Raw genomic sequence first — 19,130 nt, forward strand, 5'->3', positions numbered from 1 at the left:
TAAATCCAATCCAAATCCAATCCAAATCCAATCCAAATCCAATCCAAATCCAATCCAAATCCAATCCAAATCCAATCCAAATCCAATCCAAACCATCCAATCCAAATCCAATCCAAATCCAATCCAAATCTAATCCAAATCCAATCCAAATCCAATCCAAATCCAACCCAAATCAACCAAATCCAAATCCAATCCAAATCCAATCCAAATCCAATCCAAATCCAATCCAATCCAATCCAATCCAATCCAATCCAAATCCAATCCAAATCCAATCCAAATCCAATCCAATCCAAATCCAATCCAAATCCAATCCAAATCCAATCCAAATCCAATCCAAATCCAATCCAAATCCAATCCAAATCCAATCCAAATCCAATCCAAATCCAATCCAAATCCAATCCAAATCCAATCCAAATCCAATCCAAATCCAATCCAAATCCAATCCAAATCCAATCCAAATCCAATCCAAATCCAATCCAAATCCAATCCAAATCCAATCCAAATCCAATCCAAATCCAATCCAAATCCAATCCAAATCCAATCCAAATCCAATCCAAATCCAATCCAAATCCAATCCAAATCCAATCCAAATCCAATCCAAATCCAATCCAAATCCAATCCAAATCCAATCCAAATCCAATCCAAATCCAATCCAAATCCAATCCAAATCCAATCCAAATCCAATCCAAATCCAATCCAAATCCAATCCAAATCCAATCCAAATCCAATCCAAATCCAATCCAAATCCAATCCAAATCCAATCCAAATCCAATCCAAATCCAATCCAAATCCAATCCAAATCCAATCCAAATCCAATCCAAATCCAATCCAAATCCAATCCAAATCCAATCCAAATCCAATCCAAATCCAATCCAAATCCAATCCAATCCAATCCAAATCCAATCCAAATCCAATCCAAATCCAATCCAAATCCAATCCAAATCCAATCCAAATCCAATCCAAATCCAATCCAAATCCAATCCAAATCCAATCCAAATCCAATCCAAATCCAATCCAAATCCAAATCCAATCCAAATCAATCCAAATCCAATCCAAATCCAATCCAAATCCAACCAATCCAAATCCAATCCAAATCCAATCCAATCCAATCCAATCCAATCCAACCAATCCAATCCAAATCCAATCCAAATCCAATCCAAATCCAATCCAAATCCAATCCAAATCCAATCCAAATCCAATCCAAATCCAATCCAAATCCAACCCAAATCCAATCCAAATCCAATCCAAATCCAATCCAAATCCAATCCAAATCCAATCCAAATCCAATCCAAATCCAATCCAAATCCAATCCAAATCCAATCCAAATCCAATCCAAATCCAATCCAAATCCAATCCAAATCCAATCCAAATCCAATCCAAATCTAATCCAAATCCAATCCAAATCCAATCCAAATCCAACCCAAATCCAATCCAAATCTAATCCAAATCCAATCCAAATCCAATCCAAATCCAATCCAAATCCAATCCGAATCCAATCCAAATCCAATCCAAATCCAATCCAAATCCAATCCAAATCCAATCCAAATCCAATCCAAATCCAATCCAAATCCAATCCAAATCCAATCCAAATCCAATCCAAATCCAATCCAAATCCAATCCAAATCCAATCCAAATCCAATCCAAATCCAATCCAAATCCAATCCAAATCCAATCCAAATCCAATCCAAATCCAATCCAAATCCAATCCAAATCCAATCCAAATCCAATCCAAATCCAATCCAAATCCAATCCAAATCCAATCCAAATCCAATCCAAATCCAATCCAAATCCAATCCAAATCCAATCCAAATCCAATCCAAATCCAATCCAAATCCAATCCAAATCCAATCCAAATCCAATCCAAATCCAATCCAAATCCAATCCAAATCCAATCCAAATCCAATTCAAATCCAATCCAAATCCAATCCAAATCCAATCCAAATCCAATCCAAATCCAATCCAAATCCAATCCAAATCCAATCCAAATTCAATCCAAATCCAACCCAAATCCAATCCAAATCCAATCCAAATCCAATCCAAATCCAATCCAAATCCAATCCAAATCCAATCCAAATCCAATCCAAATCCAATCCAAATCCAATCCAAATCCAATCCAAATCCAATCCAAATCCAATCCAAATCCAATCCAAATCCAATCCAAATCCAATCCAAATCCAATCCAAATCCAATCCAAATCCAATCCAAATCCAATCCAAATCCAATCCAAATCCAATCCAAATCCAATCCAAATCCAATCCAAATCCAATCCAAATCCAATCCAAATCCAATCCAAATCCAATCCAAATCCAATCCAAATCCAATCCAAATCCAATCCAAATCCAATCCAAATCCAATTCAAATCCAATCCAAATCCAATCCAAATCCAATCCAAATCCAATCCAAATCCAATCCAAATCCAATCCAAATTCAATCCAAATCCAACCCAAATCCAATCCAAATCCAATCCAAATCCAATCCAAATCCAATCCAAATCCAATCCAAATCCAATCCAAATCCAATCCAAATCCAATCCAAATCCAATCCAAATCCAATCCAAATCCAATCCAAATCCAATCCAAATCCAATCCAAATCCAATCCAAATCCAATCCAAATCCAATCCAAATCCAATCCAAATCCAATCCAAATCCAATCCAAATCCAATCCAAATCCAATCCAAATCCAATCCAAATCCAATCCAAATCCAATCCAAATCCAATCCAAATCCAATCCAAATCCAATCCAAATCCAATCCAAATCCAATCCAAATCCAATCCAAATCCAATCCAAATCCAATCCAAATCCAATCCAAATCCAATCCAAATCCAATCCAAATCCAATCCAAATCCAATCCAAATCCAATCCAAATCCAATCCAAATCCAATCCAAATCCAATCCAAATTCAATCCAAATCCAATCCAAATCCAATCCAAATCCAATCCAAATCCAATCCAAATCCAATCCAAATCCAATCCAAATCCAATCCAAATCCAATCCAAATCCAATCCAAATCCAATCCAAATCCAATCCAAATCCAATTCAAATCCAATCCAAATCCAATCCAAATCCAATCCAAATCCAATCCAAATCCAATCCAAATCCAATCCAAATCCAATCCAAATTCAATCCAAATCCAACCCAAATCCAATCCAAATCCAATCCAAATCCAATCCAAATCCAATCCAAATCCAATCCAAATCCAATCCAAATCCAATCCAAATCCAATCCAAATCCAATCCAAATCCAATCCAAATCCAATCCAAATCCAATCCAAATCCAATCCAAATCCAATCCAAATCCAATCCAAATCCAATCCAAATCCAATCCAAATCCAATCCAAATCCAATCCAAATCCAATCCAAATCCAATCCAAATCCAATCCAAATCCAATCCAAATCCAATCCAAATCCAATCCAAATCCAATCCAAATCCAATCCAAATCCAATCCAAATCCAATCCAAATCCAATCCAAATCCAATCCAAATCCAATCCAAATCCAATCCAAATCCAATCCAAATCCAATCCAAATCCAATCCAAATCCAATCCAAATCCAATCCAAATCCAATCCAAATCCAATCCAAATTCAATCCAAATCCAATCCAAATCCAATCCAAATCCAATCCAAATCCAATCCAAATCCAATCCAAATCCATTCCAAATCCATTCCAAATCCAATCCAAACTCAAACCAAATCCAATCAAATTCCAATCCAAATCCAATCGAATGAGCTCTGCGGAACATTCCACACGAAAAAATCTCATCCAACTCCGGGGAAAAAGGTGCCAATTGTAATCGGCAGTCTCACACCAGTCACATCTCGATCGCCCTTTTAATTATGTAATGCATTATTAATATGCGTCATTTTACCGGTAGATTATGTTCAACACAAATTTTAATTAGCATCCACCGCGAGTGCCAGGATTGAACGATTTCACGTTCCTGGCGTGAAACAAACATTAAAAAAAAAACGCGCTCGTGGTTTCCTCTTTAATTTATGGGAACCATCTTCCCGGTGTGCCCTCTGGAAGCCCTCCAACTGGGTCAAGGAGAGAGGTGACCGCATGAATCCCCGGACTGCCCTCCTCTTCGCGGTCCCGAGTCTTTTGGGGGTAATCAACTATTAATAGCGAGTTAATGAGACATTATTGTTTGTGCTATTTTGATAATTATGTAAACACACGCACACCCCTTGCGCGTGTGTTTGCGTGCGTGTGTGCGTTTGTGGGGCCAAACAAATTAAAAAAGAGCTGTCCGCTGTGATAGCGAATATCAATTTTGAAGCAGCTGTAAACACAACTGGCACGAGCAGCGGTCAGTTTATCCGTTCCGATGCGATGGCCGGTCGGTTGGCGTTAATCCATATATGGACAATTGGGGATGATAGCTCCCTCCACCACTTCCACGAAGGGTTGACATGGGGTGTTATTGCGGGAAAAACGGAGCGAAATGTGTAAGTTCACATTTGGCTCGGATGGATAACGCGTCAAGCTCGTGCTAAATGTGTCTGGGGTCGATTCGCGGTATGGCCAAATTTATTTTCGTTTTGAAATATCTGTTTTTCTGTTTTTTTTTTTTATACTTTTCTTACAGCTAAGTGTTCTATAAGTACCTTCACTGATATTAATGAGAACGTTTAACTAGCATTTGACTAGAGGAAATTTTGAGGTTAAATTCGCAAAGCGAACTTAAAATATCCAACTATGATCAAAAATGCATGTTGTACCACATCCCCCGCGCCTTCTCCATTCCACATGTCGAACAGTTAAGTGACCAAACAGCAGTCAGTTGGAGCAGAAAAAGCTATCAACATTAATGATAGAGCCACCGACCGCGTGAAATGTTAAATATTTAAAATAAATACACCGACTCAAATTTTTGACAGCTCTCCTCTGCCTGAGCCACCCCGGCCGGCGTGTAAATACGAAATACCCCTGCCGAGCCGCATTCCAATGCAATGGGGAGAGCCAGTTGGCACCAATCGATGGCTATCTCGGCGCTCCCATGTGGGGGTCGATCCGGAACCGAGCCAATAACCACAGGGACGCGCACACCGATTGCGGTTACCATCCGGCGTGTGAATGTGTCCACGGTGGAAAACCGCGTTCGAATTAACCCGATTTGGTGCACTTCCCTGCACACGCACTGTGCACTTGCACTGTGATGAACTCTTGTACATGACCCCCTCACTCCTTCAACCGTTTAAGCATACACAACACAGTGGAACTCATTTAATCAGTTCACAATGGGAAAAAGGGACAAGATTTGTTCTATTTTTAATCTACTTATTAATCCTGAACATCCCTGTGATTAATCTTAAATGGTAATGGTTACGACACTACATGTTATGATAGTCGACTATGCGACCTTGGTCACCAGTATAGATCTACCAGCACTCGAGGCAACCATTATCGCGATCGAAGAGAAGGTGGGTAATATTAGAATGAGCTGCACCTGTGAACAACCTGTGAGTCACGGTGAGGAGCTAAGAGGCCCTGAAAACCACTGGAGCTCACGAATCTGGGAGTTGACATGCCCAGTATTCGACGTACAGAAGGATGTCCTTGGCGAGGGTATGAAGGTAAGTCATCGATGACGGCTAAGCAGAGACAGGGTGACCTCATGGCAACTACGGCAGCAGCAGATCCCGTGAAGCTGAAGGTACCGAAGTCTACCCAGGCTGAGGTCTTCACATTCTCGGGTGGCCCGAAAGGTACGCCTGGCGCGATTGCTTACGGTAAGTAATCGCGGAAGCATATGAGGCAGCCATCAGGTGAGGAGTTATCAGGCACTCGCAAGGCCAGGAAGTTGTTGCTCCGAGAGTGAAAGACGGTCATGCTAGCAAGTCGGAGCACGGCCAGGCATCTTGGAAAACTGGGAAGGATGAGCTTGAAAATGCCGGATCGTCCTGCATCGAAAGCAGTAGGTAGTAGGTTGGTAGGTCCTCAGCCACCACAGGTTGGAACGGGTCAGGGAAAGGACGACCGCTGGACCCTAGTGAACAGGAAAAAAGTATATGAACAGGAGCGCAGGGACACCAAGCTAAGAAAAGGTAGGGGGGCAGGAGTCAAGTGCGAGAAGGGTGACGCCCTCTTCATCAAGTCGGACGAATCTAAGTACTCAGAGGTCTTGAAGACGATAAGTAGCGATGCCAAGCGATGGGATTTTGGAGCCGACGTACGCAGTATTCGACGTACTCGTACGAATTGATCCTCGTGCTAAAATGCGATAAAAACCGCAAGGGCGCCCCATACAAATGTTTGGCTGAGGAGGTCTTTGATGAAGGTGTCGAGTTGAGAGCTCTAACCGAAGAACCGACGCTAAACATGGACCTGGGATCGATTATGGACACGGAAGAGCTTGTCACGGCGTCAACAGTGCCAGGAGTAGGTGCTCACCGCAGTCGTGAGTCTACGGAAGGGCCCGACAGGAACACTGATGCCCTTGGTTTAGATACCGGTGACGGACGCTAACAAGTCCGTTAAAGTGCGGAAGCTCAAGGTGGACTGGTCAGTATGTCAGCTGACCTTGTACGAGACACTGGAAGCTTGTTTCAGGTGTTTGGAACCAGCATACAAGTCATAGGAATACAAAGGCTCTGATAGAAGCTAGCAGTGTATAGGGCAGCAGGGATTATTGTCCCGTAGCCTGACGATCACTCCCCCCCCCTCCTCGCTTGCGATTCAGCCGCGTAGTCGCCAGCTAATAATAGGACTACTAATCCCAACTCAAGGTGTCGAGTGACCCGTGCCAAGGAAAGAGTGATCGAGGGGGTGAAAAAGATGCTCAATCATTAACAGAGCCTGTGGGGAACCTGGGCACCCTCCACAGTATTTTGTCCCTTACCGCGCCAATGCAGGGCCCTGGCATGGTGGACCTCTTTTCCCGTGCAACTGGTGGGATTAACTATGAAGTCTAATAAATAAACAAATCAAACAGGAGGTGGTGGTAATGGCGAGGCAAATCTCTTCGCAGAAAGTGGGTTGGCAAGGTCTCCTTTAAGGAGAAGTGAGGATGTAGGTGCGGGAAGCTACGCACGCAGCTGCAGTGTTTTTTTTTTTCCTACTAAACCATAGGGGGATAAATCTGCTCATCAGACACCCTAACAGGAAGGTTAGGGTAGTGTGGGGATGAGGCCGTCTTCTACAATGCCGGTAGAAGCCAGGACTACTCTCTCCTCGACCCACTAAAACACATTCCTATGGTCGCCAAACCCTACGTCTCTCCGGAACCACCAAGAAGGTATTGCTTCAGAGAGGGGCTAGTGCATATCGCACCCTCAAGGTTAGCTGCCGTAGCCTAGCAGCAACGAACATCGATGACTCGCTTTGGAGAGTCCATCACGGTAGCCTGCTGGCGCTTAGCCAGTTTCCCGAGTGGTCCTCGCCACTCCCTTTGTCCTCGGAAGGCGGGCAGGGTCAACCCCGCCCGCGCCCTACTGCTGAGCGGACATCAAGAACTGATGCCCACATGCAACCCGATCTGACCTGCTGAAGGCAAGGGTATCACTACCCTTCAGGCCTTATCAGCTGCATCCGTAGGTTGCAGACAGCAGGGTCTCACCTACCCCGACCCTTGCCGGGGACCCCTTTCCAACCGCGGGCTCAGATCCAACCCAGTAGACCGACGCCACGACAGCACCGCTACCGGGACTTCCTCTCCGCGGCCACTTAATCGCTGTAAGGGTCGATCTCGACCGCAGGGCACCGGTATGACCTACGAAGCCGACTTCGAACCCCTGGACCACCTCTTGTACTGCATCTGGACTAGCCATTCCCCGAGTCCACGCGCCACCTCCTCTGTAGCTCCCAGACGATATGGGTGATAGCCGTTGAAACGGCATTCCAGCCAATCTCATCCCTACACATTCTCTGGACCAAGTTGTCCGGAGTTGTGTCCTCCCCGCATGTGGCAAGCATGCGGTCACGCATTGTGCGAAAACGCGGGCACACGAACAACACGTGTTCCGCCGTTTCCTCTAAACCATTGCACACTGGGCATTCGGGAGAATCCGCATGCCCGAAACGGTGTAGATACTGTCGGAAGCAACCATGACCTGTAAGGACCTGTGTCAGGTGGAATGAAACTTCCCCATGGCGCCTATTAATCCAACTATCTACCCTCGGTATCAACCTATGGGTCCACCTTCCGTTGGTGGAACTGTCCCACGCGCGCTGCCATTTGACCATAGAGGCCATCCTGACAGTTTTGCGTATGCCTCTTGTGCCGCGCATTTCGAAGCACTCCATGTCCTCACTGATAAGAATGCTGATAGGCACCATACCAGTAATGACACAGAGAGCGTCGTGTGACACGGTACGGTACGCGCTTGCAACCCTCAGACACATAAGCCTGTAAGTACTTTCCAGCTTCCGTCGGTAGCATTCAGTACTTAGCGCGGTACCTCACGCCGGGCCGCCATACCTAAGTATGGACGTAGCAACACTAGCCAGAAGCTTGCGCTTACTGGCGTACACCGCTGAGCTATTGGACATCATCCGGGACAGTGCCGCAATAGCTGTGGAGGCTCTTTTACAGGCATAATCGACGTGGCTACCGAAGGTAAGCTTATCCTCGATCATCACGCCCAAGTGCTTGACAGAGCGCTTCGACAGGATAGTGCATTCTCCTACACTGGTCTCCGTCTGCTGCGCCGACTGCATGTTGTTAACAACCGTCACCTCTGTCTTGTGGTGAGCCAGCTCCAGTTTTCTGGACCGCATCCACGCCTCCACAACCTTGATCGAGTGGTCGGTAGTCAACTTCACCTCCTCGATCGTTTCACCGTAGACTTCGAGCGTAATATCGTCGGCAAATCCGACAATCACCACTCCCACTGGGTACTCTAACCTCAACACCTCGTCGTACATGACATTCCATAACACCGGACCCAGGATGGAACCTTGCGGGACTCCTGAGGCTATGTGAAAGCACTTCCGACCCACCTCCGTGTCGTATACTAGTACGCGATTCTGGAAGTAGCTTCCGAGAATTTTGTACAAGTACTCCAGTATCCCCAGACGCAAGAGCGCATCGGCAATAGCAGCCCAACTGGCGCTATTAAATGCATTCCTTACATCCAGAGTCACTACCCCGCAGAAGCGAATTCCCCTCCTCTTAGGCTCGAGTGCTTTCTCGGCGGTTTTTGTAACCGACAAGATAGCGTCTACGGTGGACCTCCCCTTCCGGAAGCCATACTGGTTGCTCGAGAGACCATTTACGCCCTCAGTGAACTTCAACATTCTATTGAGGATGATCTTTTCGAGCACCTTCCCCGCCGTGTCAATCAAGCATATTGGTCTATATGCCGACGGGTCTCCGGGTGGTTTCCCCGCCTTTGGCAATAGTACCAGGCTCTGCCTCTTCCAAGCTTCTGGGAAAACTCCCTCGTCCAGGCATTTCTGCATAGCAGACCTGAACATCTCGGGAGCTTCTGCAATAGCTACTTTTAAGGCCAGGTTCGGAACTCCGTCCGGACCTGGGGCCTTACCTACGCTAAGGGACTTAGCTATCCCCGCAAGTTCCACATCGCCAGCCCCAGTCCCCGGCTGTCCTACGAAAGGAGGCCAAGGACTAGGATCATGACGCGGAAAAAGTCCTCCAATGATCCCCTCCAACATCTCTGGAGATTGCTCTGTAGGAGCCATCACACCTCTCGTCTTGGCCATAACGATCCTGTAGGCATCACCCCACGGGTTCGTATTGGCACTCTGACAGAGACCCTCAAAGCAGGCCTTTTTGCTTGCTCTTATCTCGGTCTTGAGCGCGGCTTTTGCAGCGGCGAACACCACCCGCCGTTCGTTTCGCTCTTCCTCTGATCGTGCTCGCTGCATCCGCCGCCTAGCCCGTAGGCAGGCGCGGCGCAGGTCCGCAATCGCGTCGGTCCACCAGTAAGCCGGTGGCCTCCCATTTCTAGGGTGGACTCTCCTAGGCATGGTCGCATCACACGCACGTGAGAGCACCGCTACCAGCTCGTCGCCGTCTAAACCGAGTAAGTTTCGCTCACGGCGGAGCGCTTCCCTAAATACCTCTTCGTCGAAGTATGATGTCTTCCACCTACGAGGGCTTGGCCTTGGCCTAGCCGCCTCTTCTTCTATCCGCTGTCTGCTGTTGTTGTAGTCGATACTGTAGCGAACCGCCAGGTGGTCGCTGTGAGTGTAGCCATCATCTACTCTCCAGTTCGAACTACTTGTTAGGCCAGGACTACAAAAGGTCACGTCAATAATTGACTCCGCTCCATTTCGACTATAGGTACTCTTGGTACCGACGTTAGCCAAGTCGACATCTAAGATGGCCAGTGTTTCTAGCAGGATCTGACCCCGCTGGTTCGTGAAACGGCTTCCCCATTCCACAGCCCAGGCATTAAAGTCACCCGCTATTACCACCGGCCTTCGCCCTGTTAGCACGGTCGTTAAGCGGTCCAGCATTTGCGTGAACCGCTCGATCGGCCACCGCGGAGGCGCATAACAGCTACAGAAGAAGACCCCGTTTACTTTGGCGACCACGAAGCCCTCAGTAGACACCAACTCCTGCACGGGGTATTTACCCGTCGTCCATATCGCCGCCATTTTCCTGGTCCCATCCGAGGCCCAGTTGCCGTTGCCGGCGGGTACTCGGTATGGGTCCGAAATGATGGCGATATCCGTCTCCCACTCAGAAACCGCCTGACAAAGCAGTTGCTGAGCCGCATCACAGTGGTTCAGGTTCAGCTGCGTTACCTGCACTGTGATTTGTTGCTCACTGCGGCTTTCTTAAAGGCCGGGCACCCTGGACCACCCATCGCATGTCTGTTTTTCGAGGTTTTCCCGGTACAGAACATGCAGATGGGCGGACTCGTGCAGCTTTGGGCCTTATGACCATCAGCGCCGCATCGCCTACACAGTTTGCGCCTGTCGGGGCCTTTGCAGTCCCACGACTTGTGTCCTGGTTCCAGACACCTGAAGCAAACCTCAGGTGGCTCGTGGAATGTCAGGTGACAAACACACCAGCCCACCTTAATACCCGCATAGTTGTAAACTGTAAGCCTACTATCTCGCTTAATGTCCACAACTACCTAAAATTATACCTGCACAACTCCACATGTTATCCGGCATCACATCAAGAAATATTGTTCATATATTGTAGTATACCATTTGGCAAATTGTAATGGGCTAAACAACAATATGGCGAATAGGCTGTTAAGTTAGGTTACAATAAAAAATCGGCATTTTTCTCGAACAAAATTTTCGCAAAACAACAAGCCATACTGTAGGCATGTAGTTCATTTTCCGCGACAATGACAATAAATCGAATTGTTACAAATCAGTTAAACTATAAATTTGAGACAAAATTTGAAATATCTATGGAATTGTTCGTTTATTGTACAATGCGTTATTATCGACAGTATGCTTTATTGTAAGATTTTATTATGTTTCCAGTTCAAAACCGAATTAGCGACATTTTTTCTTTGACTTCCGCTGCTTTTGCCTTGCGTTAAACACAATGTCGGAAGTGGGGCGCTGTATTGTACACCTGGTGCTCTATACAGCGCCCCACTTCCGACATTGTGTTTAACGCAAGACAAAAGCAGCGGAAGTCTAAGAAAAAATGTCGCTGGTTTTGAACTGGAAACATTATACTTATTTCAACTATAAGAATATCGTATTCTAGCAATTTGCTGTTTTCAAATAACTGCTATTGCAAGGGAACTATATAAGTTCCTGCTTGGGGAAACAGATATTCAAAAATAACAAAATGCCGACCAAAGCACTTCGGAAATGGCTAAGAATATGTTGGCTTATTATTTCAAAAAATATGATAATTATTTATTGAACGACTTCCGCACAAAGCAAAGCTAAAACTTTTAACTAAAAAAAAAACCGCCAAAATACGCTGCATCATCCTGCTGTTCTCTTTTCTGTAGCCTGTGGTTGTAGGATCTGTTCTCGCGCGGAAGACGAAAGTGGGTCAGATTTGGATTCAGCAAACGTAGGCAAGCTACGGCACTAGAAATCCAGAATTAGTCTCGGTGCCGTTAAGAAACATACGGCAGTGGGCCGTACAAACTGCATGGTCGGCAAACCGGAACTGCATCACGTTAATGTAGTTCGTATACCCCCGGAGGGATACTCCTGGGGAACAACAAGCGAGTTAACTCGGTGTCCTGCTTGGAATCGGTTCAGTGCAGCAATCGTATCGGCATTCTCTTCTACAGCGCCTTGGCGGTGGCGCTGAGTCTGAAAGTTCGGAAGTTTGTGTGAGGTGAGAACTGGGGAAATCCAAAAGATTCACGATAAAAGCTTACCTTTTCCGTTTCTTCCGATTCGATGCTAGGAGTTGATGGTTTCCTTGATGATTTCCTGCTGCAGCAGGAGAAGAAATCATCCCCGGGGTGGTTTGCTCACGGTCGCTGTAACGCTTTTTTTCTGACCAGCTCACCATAAACAGCGCGAAGCGCGAGTAAGAAAAACACGCATCACATTTGAAAAAGTCCTAAGCTCCAAACTTGAGTTAATTTAAAATTTCAAAAAAGTTTATTTTTTCTCAATTTATTTTAATCAAAAGGGCTTTCAATATTTCAAGCGAGCCATTTAACAATATTATGATGGGTTTTTGAAAGGGCAAATACTGACGGAATATAAATAATTGCACTATATTATAAGTTATTATTTAATCTTTTTTACCTTTTGATAAATTTTCAATGCAATTTATACTTCTTATACAGAGCGATTTAAATAATGTACATATTTGCAAACACATTTTGTCAGAATTTATTGTCTTGAGATATTCACTTATGAAAAATTATGTGAGAAATGACAGAACATACGAGAGCCTGCAGCAAAACATAGGGAATATAGTCGTTCACAAACACAAACATACTGCCTACTCTTTGTCATGCTGTTATGCTAATGTTACGTATAGTGAAATGTGTAAGTGTAAGTGTGTTGCGCAAATATAGAAGCCAACCATATGGTATGATGTGATCCCATATTGAAACAATATATGCAAATCCAGATCCCCATATCTTTCAACAATGATTGAACACAATAAGATATTGTCAATCTTTGGTATAGGTTATCCAAACTGTTATTTATGGTTAATAGCTTTAGGATTTATATTGTTCAACTTGAAATCCACAGTTTGTGATATGTTAACATTACCAGTAAGAGCCAATTTATTGTTTGGATTTTATGACAAATTGTATTTTTCTATGCGGGTACTCCCTACTTTAACGGACTTTTTAACATCCGCCACAGGTAGCTGAACCAGAGCTATCTGTGTCCCTGCTGGCCCCTTCCGCAGCCTGACGGCTGTGGCGGCCACCTGAACATCGCACTGTTGCCGCAGTGCCGTGACGAGCTCTTCCGCTTCGGTGATCTCGTCTAGGTCTTTGACCTTCAGAGTCGCCTCATGCGTAAGAGCCCTCACCTCCACTCCATCTCCAAGGACCTCTTCAGCCAGCCTCTTGTAGGCGGCGCCCTTGTGATCCTTCTCGCGCTTAAGCTCCAGGATCATTTCGCCCGTACGAGTACGTCTGATACTGCGTACGTCGGCTCCAAGACCCTCGAGCTTGGCGTCGCACCTCATCGCCTTCAAGACGTCCGAGTATTTCGACTGTTCGGTCTTGATGACGATAGCGTCACCTTTTTCGCGCCTGGCACCTGCCTTCCTACGCCTTGGCTTGGCGACCTGCACTTCTGCCTGCGGATTCCCCTTCTTCTTCCTCTTCCGCTCTACCTTTGTCCAAGGAGGGTCCTCTCCTTGGATCGCCCTGCTCTGTGGCTGCTGAGGGCCCACCCTTGGTCGCAATCCCTTGTTCCCATCATTCCGGGACGGGCCGGCCTTTTCAGGCCCACCCTTCCCAGCTTTCCGGGAACCCTGGCTGGGGTCCGACTTTCCAGCGTTACCACCGGCTTTCGGGGTTATTATACGCCTGGCCTTGCGGGCGCCGCCAGACAGCTCCTCACCTGACGGCTGCCTCGCCCGCTTCTGCGAATGCTTGTTGCTTTTGTCACGAGCATTCGCTTCCACTCTCTTCGGACTTCCCGCGAAGGAGAAGGCCTCCGCAGCTGCAGTGTGGGACCCACTCTTCGGCAGGCCAGCCGGTGAAGATACTGGACTGAGCGTGTTTGTTGAGGGTCATCAACCAAAAAGAGAAGAACTGCCCGCAATCGTGGTGGCTGAGCAGCAGCTTGGCAAGATCATCGACTTTGCGTCCACGAAGTCCAACATTAGTATGGACTTGAAAACGGCCCTGTTAGGACTTCGTGAGTCAATGGACAATGTCACGCAGGATCACGTGAGACTTGTGAAGACTGCAGCAGCGGCGGAACCTGCGAAAATGAAGTCTACTCAGCCGGAGGCCTTCGCTTTTGCAGGTAGTTCAAAAGGTGTGGTGCTTGCGACTGTTCGTGATAAGCACTCGCAGAAGCGGGTGAGGCAGCCGTCAGGTGAAGACAAATTTGCCTACAAAGCCAGAGAGTACTTACTCAGAAGTTCGGCAGAAAAAGTAGTTCGAACTGGAGAGTAGATGATAGCTGCACTCACAGCGACCACCTGGCGGTTCGCTACATTATCGACTACAACAACAGCAGGCAGCGGGTAGAAGGAGAGGCGGCTAGGCCAAGGCCAAGCCCTGGTGGAAAACATCATACTTAGACGAAGGGGTATTTAGGGAGGCGCTCCGCCGTGAGCGAAACTTACTTGGTTTAGATGGCGAAAAGCTGGTAGCGGTGCTCTCACGTGTGTGTGATGCGACCATGCCTAGGCGAGTCCTGCCTAGAAATGGGAGGCCACTGGCTTACGCGATTGCGGACCTGCGCTGCGCCTGTCTACGGGCTAGGCGGCGGATGCAGCGAGCACGATCAGAGGAAGTGCGAAACGAACTACGGGTGGTGTTCACCGCTGCAAAAGCCGCGCTGAAGACCAAGATAAGAGCAAGCTAAAATGCCTGCTTCAGGGGTCTCTGTCAGAGTGCCAATGCGAACCTGTGGGGGTGACGCCCACAGGAGTTCCGAACCTGGCCTTAAAAGTAGCTATTGCAGACGCTCCCGAGATGTTCAGGTCTGCTATGTAGAAATGCCTGGACGAGGGAGTTTTCCCAGAAGCTTGGAAGAGGCAGAGCCTGGTACTATTGCCAAAGGCGGGGAAACCACCCGGAGACCCGTCGCACAGTGGGAAAAAATAGGTATAAAACGCGAATAAATTAAATATCTCTGTTCGGAGTGGATGGATTCGAATGAATTTTAGACACAAACTGCAAAAATCTCTACAGGTTCAGATAAAAAGGGTGTCATTCGCCGCACGATCCTGGAAATCAGTGTATCGAGCTCGTTTTACCCCGCGCTCTCTTTTTCACACCTTTTTGAGAAAATCCTCATCTATTCCCGACTAGCGTGCAAAATAAATGACTTATTTAAATTCGTATCTGTGTAGAAACTTCCATTGTATCGGAAATTTGACATAAGATTGTCCCTTCTCTTGTCGATTGCATTCCACTCCGGGTGGAGATGCATGTGAAAATTAAAAAAAATAGGGGATATCGGGGTTATTTGAAGATATTTTAATTTTTAAGGCCGTGCGGTGAGCCAAACCAGCTCCAATCGATACTATGGAAGTTTTAACACAAACACGAATCAAATAAATCATTTATTTTGCACTTCAGGATTTTTCCAAAAAGGTGAAAAAGAGAGAGAGTGGGGTAAAACGGGCCCGATACATTGATTTCCAGCATCGTGCGGCGAATGACCCCCTCCTTATCCGAAACTGTAGAGTTTTTTGCGTTTTGTGTCAAAATTTCATTCAAATCCATCCACTCCGAGCAGAGATATTGAATTTATTCGCGTTTTATACCTATTTTTTCCCATTGTGCGTCGGCATATAGACCAATATGCTTGATTGACACGGCGGGGAAGGTGCTCGAAAAGATCATCCTCGATAGAATGTTGAGGTTCACTGAGGGCGTAAATGGTCTTTCGAGCAACCAGTATGGCTTCCGGAAGGGGAGGTCCACCGTAGACGCTCTCTTGTCGGTTACAAAAACCACCGAGAAAGCACTCGAGCCTAAGAGGAGGGGAGTTCGCTCCTGCGGGGTAGTGACTCTGGATGTAAGGATTGCATTTAATAGCGCCAGTTGGGCTGCTATTGCCGATGCGCTCTTGCGTCTGGGGATACCGGAGTACTTGTACAAGATTCTCGGAAGCTACTATCAGAATCGCGTACTAATTTACGACACGGAGGTGGGTCGGAAGTGCTTTTACATAACCTCAGGAGTCCCGCAAGGTTCCATCCTGGGTCCGGTGTTATGGAATGTCATGTACGACGAGGTGTAGAGGTTAGAGTACCCAGTGGGAGTACTCGAAACGATCGAGGAGGTAAAGTTGACTACCAACCGCTCGATCAAGGTTGTGGAGGCGTGGATACGGTCCAGGAAACTGGAGCTGGCTCACTACAAGACAGAGGTGACGGTTGTTAACAACCGGAAGTCAGATCAGCAAGCGGAGATCAGTGTAGGTGAGTGCACTATCCTGTCAAAGCGCTCCGTCAAACACTTCGGCGTGATGATCGACGATAAGCTTACCTTCGGTAGCCACGTCGATTATGCCTGTAAAAGAGCCTCCACAGCTATTGCGGCACTGTTCCGGATGATGTCCAATAGCTCTGCGGTGTACGCCAGTAAGCGCAAGCTGCTGGCTAGTGTTGTTACGTCCATACTTAGGTATGGCGGCCCGGCGTGGGGTACCGCGCTAAGTACTGAGTGCTACCAACGGAAGCTGGAAAGTACTTACAGGCTTAAGTGTCTGAGGGTTGCGAGCGCGTACCGTACCGTGTCACACGACGCTTTCTGCGTCATTACTGGTATGATGCCTATCAGCATTCTTATCAGTGAGGACATGGAGTGCTTCGAAATGCGCGGCACAAGAGGCATACGCAGGACTGTCAGGATGGCCTCTATGGTCAAATGGCAGCGCGCGTGGGACAGTTTCACCAAAGGAAGGTGGACTCATAGGTTGATACCGAGGGTAGACAGTTGGATTAATATGCGCCATGGGGAAGTTACATTCCACCTGACACAGGTCCTTACAGGTCATGGTTGCTTCCGACAGTATCTACACCGTTTCGGGTATGCGGATTCTACCGAATGCCCAGTGTGCAATGGTTTAGAGGAAACGGCGGAACACGTTTTGCTCGTGTGCCCGCGTTTTCGCACAATGCGTGACCGCATGCTTGCCACATGCGGGGAGGACACAACTCCGGGCAACTTGGTCCACAGGATGTGTAAGGATGAGGTTAGCTGGAATGCCGTTTCAACGGCTATCACCCATATCGTCTGGGAGCTACAGAGGAGGTGGCGCGTGGACTCAGGAAATGGCTAGTCCAGATGCAGTGCAAGAGGTGGTCCAGGGGTTCGAAGTCGGCTTCGTAGGTCATACCGGTGCCCTGCGGTCGAGATCGACCCTTACAGCGATTAAGTGGTCGCGGAGAGGAAGTCCTGGTAGCGTGGCTCTCGTGGCATCTGTCTACTGTGTTGGATCCGAGCCCGTGGTTGGAAAGGCGCCCCTTGCAAGATCCTGGGTATGTGGAGGCTCCATGTCAGCAAGTCCTTCTGTGTGCTAGCTGATAGGGTCTTACCTAAAGGAAGGTAAAATCACAGCGCACGCAGTAGCAGATATAGCCGAGGCGGTAAACGCACGAGTATTCAGCATGACCATGCTGAGGGTGACGGGTTCGATTCCCGGTCGGTCCAGGATCTTTTCGTAAAGGAAATTTCCTTGACTTCCTTGGGCATAGAGTATCTTCGTGCCTGCCACACGATATACACATGCAAAAATGGTCATTGGCAGAGGAAGCTCTCAGTTAATAACTGTGGAAGTGCTCATAGAACACTAAGCTGAGAAGCAGGCTTTGTCCCAGTGAGGACGTTACGCCAAGAAGAGGAGTGAGAGGAGAGAGGAGAGGCAGTAGCAGATTTTAATACTTGCTGTGCAGTTGGAGGCAGGCTTGGTGTCGCTTTTGTTCTCCTCCCGAGGACAAAAAAAGGTAAACTAGTTGTTGGCATCTATCTAGGGAATTGAATTTAGTATTCCAATACTAAGCTGGATCAGTACATCCGTTTTTGCCCACTGTCCGCTGTTAAATCCATGACCGTGTATTTAAGCTAGGGCGCATAATTCGTCACCTCGGATTGGTTTTCAGCAAGCCTCACCGTGTCACTGCACTGGCATCACTGTACTGACTGGTTTCCGCAGCGGTCATGGCCTCCCGAATCAATATTTAACTAGTCGATAGATTATTCACTCGCAGTAAAATAAAAGCTCGCCCTCATTGCGATGAATCGGATGTTACCTAGGTGTGGAGGATGACGTACTTCCCGGTGACAAAAGCCGGGTGGCGTTCCGCGGCGGATGAAATCGAAGTTAATCGGGGCTTTGCTTTAAATCTGGTTGGGTTTCTGTGGCGTAAATTCGTCACTTTGGAAAGATTTCTCTCTGATTGATTATGCGTGTTATAAGAATTAATAGATCTTATTTCTTTTCTCTTACAGAAAACATCTTCCCCTGCTAGTGACAGTTTCAACGGAAATGGCGATCCGCAACTGAACTCATCAAGGTAAGAACACTTGGCACTCGGTTGAATGCCTACGTTATTTCAGTACACAGGAGTAGGACCAACAGCGCTCTACTGGGATCACCCGCGGGTCAGTAACAACCGAACCCGCAAATGTAGAAAATTGTCTGGCCCATATCGATTTGCGCCCTCTGCTGGAAGGCTACGTACTGGCACTGGCCAGTCAGGTCGTCCTTCGGCGCGGTACAGGCGATGCTGCAGCTATCTGCTGCATCCGAACCAAGCTGCCCTACTAGGGTGATTGGATGGTTGCTCGGATTCATGCGGCTCAATGGCTTTTTAATTTCCTTCTTCATTCGGTGGCTGGTTCGACGGATTCGAGTTCAGTGACTACCAGAACCGAGTCCAACAGTGAACAACACTTCGTTTTCTGGTGGTAACAGAGGCAGTAATGACGTAGGAGAAGCGAAAATCTCTACCTAAAGGGTTATGTTTTTGCTCGACTAGGAGGAGGTGACAACGTTTGCGGTAAATAGATGTCAAGACATTTTAACACAGAGAACAGACATCCAAACCTGTAGAAAATTT

General features: G+C 47.0%; 1 protein-coding gene across 2 annotated transcripts in view; it reads left to right on the forward strand.

Annotated features, from left to right (window-relative positions):
- LOC109422828 (sex determination protein fruitless) overlaps positions 1-19,130 on the forward strand; it is an 883,045-nt gene that overhangs the window by 151,309 nt on the left and 712,606 nt on the right. For both annotated transcript variants that reach the window (XM_062845497.1, XM_062845498.1), the window contains exon 2: positions 18,520-18,584. The gene's annotated coding sequence lies outside the window, so the exon portion shown is untranslated. The remainder of the gene's footprint in view (positions 1-18,519; positions 18,585-19,130) is intronic.

This window comes from Aedes albopictus, chromosome 1, assembly GCF_035046485.1.
Source record: "Aedes albopictus strain Foshan chromosome 1, AalbF5, whole genome shotgun sequence".
Classification (NCBI taxonomy): domain Eukaryota; kingdom Metazoa; phylum Arthropoda; class Insecta; order Diptera; family Culicidae; genus Aedes; species Aedes albopictus.